The sequence below is a fragment of the Cynocephalus volans genome, chromosome 1 (genome assembly GCF_027409185.1).
Source record: "Cynocephalus volans isolate mCynVol1 chromosome 1, mCynVol1.pri, whole genome shotgun sequence".
Lineage (NCBI taxonomy): Eukaryota > Metazoa > Chordata > Mammalia > Dermoptera > Cynocephalidae > Cynocephalus > Cynocephalus volans.
Window position 1 is genome coordinate 6,644,908 of NC_084460.1, and position 3,883 is coordinate 6,648,790.

Consider the following 3,883-nt stretch of genomic DNA (forward strand, 5'->3'; position numbering starts at 1 on the left):
TTGTGTACTTAATGTTGTGTGTGACCATCACCACCACCCATCTCCACAACTCTTTTATCTTCCCCAATTCAAACTCTGTCCCCATTAAACACTGACTCCCCAGTGCCCGCTCCCCCAGCCCCTGGCAACCACCATTCTACTTTCTAGTAGTCAAATTTTGAATTTTTGTCCTTTTGTGACTGGCTTATTTCGCCTAGCATAGTATCTTCAAGGTTTATCCATGTGGAAGCATGTGGCAGAATTTCCTTCCTTTTGAAAAGTGGATAACATTCGGCTGTACATATATACCACACTCTATCCACCCATCTGCCGATGGACACTGGGTTGTCTCCACCTTTTGGTCACTGTGAGTGACACTGATATGAACAGGGGTGCACAGGATCTGTTGAAGCCCCAGCTCTTGTTTATTTGGGGTCTGTAACCACAGGTGGAGCTTCTGGACACCTTTCCACATCCCCACCAGCAGCGCACAAGGCTTCCAGTTTCTCCACATCCTTGCCAACACTTGTGATTTTCTGGTTGTGGTTTTTTTTTTTTCTTTTTAATAATGCTTTCAATTTTTATGGAAAAATTGTCACTGCTAGTGCTGAAGGGTATCTTTAAAAGGTACCTAAGACTCAGCAATATTTTAAATTACCCCCCAATATCAGACCATATTCGAGCAGATCATCCTTAGGAATCAGGAGGGGCAGCGTCCAGCATGAGCTGCGGGGAAGGCTCCCCAGTCAGCCTGCCAGGGAGGGTGGGTGACCAGGAAAGGAGCCCAAGGAGCAGATGGGACAGGGAGAAACAACCCATTTCCCGAGCCTTCACCGTGTGCCAGGCGTTCCACTACAAACTGACAGCTGTGTGTTCATTGTCTCACTTATTCCTTAGACCAGCCTTATGAGATAAATATAATTATTCTTGTTTTACAGATGAGAAAACAGAGATTTAAAATGGTCAATTGTAGTGGATTGAATTCCCCCCCAAACTTATTGAAGCTTGAATCGTGTCCCCCAAGTTTTATGTATTAGAAACTTAGCGCCCCTGTGACTGGTAAGAAGGTGGGAAATCCTATTATGGTAACTGAAGGTGGGGCCTTCAAGAGGTGATTGGATTGTAGAACCCTGCAGTAGTGAATGGATTAAAAATGGTGGTCAGGGGCGTGGTTCTGAGGGCTTGGAAAGGACAGCATGGAGAGTCTGTCTGTCTCTGCTCCACCATTTTGCAGTGAGATACTCTGCCATTGCTGTCACCACCAAGACCTTCACCAGCTGTATTCCCTGGACTTGGGATTTCACAGCCTCAGAAACTGTAAGCAATACATTTCATTTTCTTATAAATCACCCACTTCCAGGTATTTTGTTGTAAGCAACTGAAGCGACTGGCACGGTTAAGTAGCTCCCCACGATTGCACAGTGGGGTAAACACAGGCACTGGGAGAAGAAGCCAGAACTGTCTTCCCTGGCAGCCTGAGCTTCGGACCTCCCCTGCTGTCCTAGGTCACGGCCCCTCGCCACGGCCCAGAGAAGACAGACATGGGGTCCCCCTGTTCTCACCTGCCTGCTCTCGTGGACAGTGACACCACTGGCGTCCAGGCCACAGCTCTTGTCTTTCCTTCCTTGACCACAGTTTTGTGGCCGAATCCCAGTTAGCTCGAAGCGCACAGTCAGAGGCCCAGTGAGGTGCGTTGCAGGGTGAGCGAAAGGCCCGTCCCCGCAGCGGTGGCCTGCCTTCTCCAGGACCGGATCCTGGCTGGACCCCCGTGTCCCCGCCCGCTGCCGCAGCTCTGAGGTCCCAGTTTTCCTCCACTCTCCTACTCGAGGCCTCTGCTCACTGGAAACCTGCCCCTTCCTAACTGCCCATCCTCAGAACTCCACAGCCGCGCCCCATTGGCTCTGCCACCCGCCTGTCTTCACGGGCTCTAGGCATCAGCACGCTGGGAAGGCGGGTGCTGGGGAATCTGCAGGTCCAGGCTCCTGGGGTTGAGCAGCGAGGACTTTCCTGGGGACGGGACCCTGCTCCGAAGTTGGGCCGAGGCCTGGATCAGTCCTTCACCCTCGGTCTGCACCTGGAGTCAGACGTCCCCACAGTCTGCACCTGGACCAGACAGTCCGCAGACGCACCAGAGAGCAAAGGGGTCTTTTCCTCTTTTCAGACCTCCAGCCCTCTCTCTCCCACACTCTCTACTCATCTCACACTTTAAACTAAAAAAAGAAAAAAAAGAAAAAAAACAAAACACTGAAATTTCCAGCCGGGAAGCTTCCTCTTTTTCCTTCCAAATCCACAAACCCATTTGTATCTGTCTATCCCCCCTTTCTCCCCGCTTGTCATGATGGCGGAAATGAAGCAACCCTTCTCTCTGAAAGGCCGTCTGTGCACACGAGTCCCAGATCCCATCCCAAGCCTCCTCGGGACCCTGCCCCATTAGTCCCCTCTCTCCCCCGCATCTTCCATTCCCACCTCTCTACAGAATCCTGCCCATCGGCATCAGGTATGGTCTCCTGTCCTGTTGCCCTTCCCAGCTACAACTCTCTGCTTCTGGAAGAGTTGACCACCCAGGTGCTGTCCCCAGCCTCTCCCCTGACCCACTGTCAACCCTCCCGTCTGGTGAGGGGTCAGAATCTCCATCTCCCTGAGCGAATGATGTGCTTGGTCTAATCAAGCAACGAGAACGGCCATCCACTCTTTGGTTTTTGTTTTTGCTTCTTTTCATACTGCCTGAAATCTCAGAGCTACATATTCAGCTAGAGTAATTCTATGAGACAAGGTTCATGGTATATTTATTTTCTTTTCCTGATATTTTTAGTTTGAATTTTAATTTTATAGTTTGATACCACAGATCATATTATAAACTGCCATAAATTCTTTGGAGCTAAAATTTCTAAATAGACGAGAAGAGAAACACCTGGCTCAATTTGTGTTTGATTCAAAAAGCGATTTCAAAGGAATGACTGTGTAAATTATGGTCAAATATGTGGAAAAATAGAATGTAGCCATTTAGCTCTAAATCCTCAGTGACTGGCACAAAGCAGATCTCAGTAAATGTTTGTTGAGTGTGTGAATGAAGGATGTAAAGCTAAGAGGGGAAAACTACAGAATGTTCTGTACTTCAGAAACACAACTGCCGTAGATTGACTATGTCCCCCAAAGTCCATGTATTAGAAGCTTAATCACCACTGTAACAGTTGAAATCCTATGATGACAATCGAAAGGTGGGGCCTTGAAGAGGTGATTGGACTGTAGGAACAACTCTAGTGAATGGATTAATAATAGTGGTCAAGGGCATGGTTTCGAGGGTTTTAAAAGGCGAGCACACGAGAGTCTCTCTCTCCATTCCACCATTTTCTGCCATCTGAGACCCCTGCATTGCTGTAAAGCCACCATCAAGACCCTCACCAGATGCGTTCCCTGGACTTTGGACTTCCCAGCCTCTGAAACTGTAAGCAATATATTTTGTTTTCTAACAAATCACCCAGTTCCAAGTATTTTGCTATAAGCAACAGAAACGGACTAATACAACAACACCGCTTAATTTTGCAGTAGATGGAGGCTGGGCTGTGCCAGCAGGTCCGAGAAGACTCCATCCTAACGTCAGACACCCAGCTCCCAGCATGGCCTCTTGCAGCAGAGCCACCTCCTCCTCAGCCTTTCATCCTGAGCTGCTTCGACATGTGGCTACTGGTTCCCCAAAAGAGCACAAAAGCGGTAATTACACTGCCTTTTGAAGTCCAGCCCCAGAAGCTGCACCATGATCACTTCTGCCATCTCAGTGGCAGAGAGAAACGAGAGGACAGAGGAGGTCTCATTGCAAGAGGTCGAGTCTTGCAGGATGGGAGACAGTCACGCTTGTCTTTGGAGTCTGCTTCCAGGCGTTTGCACGGTGCTGCCTTCCGGACGT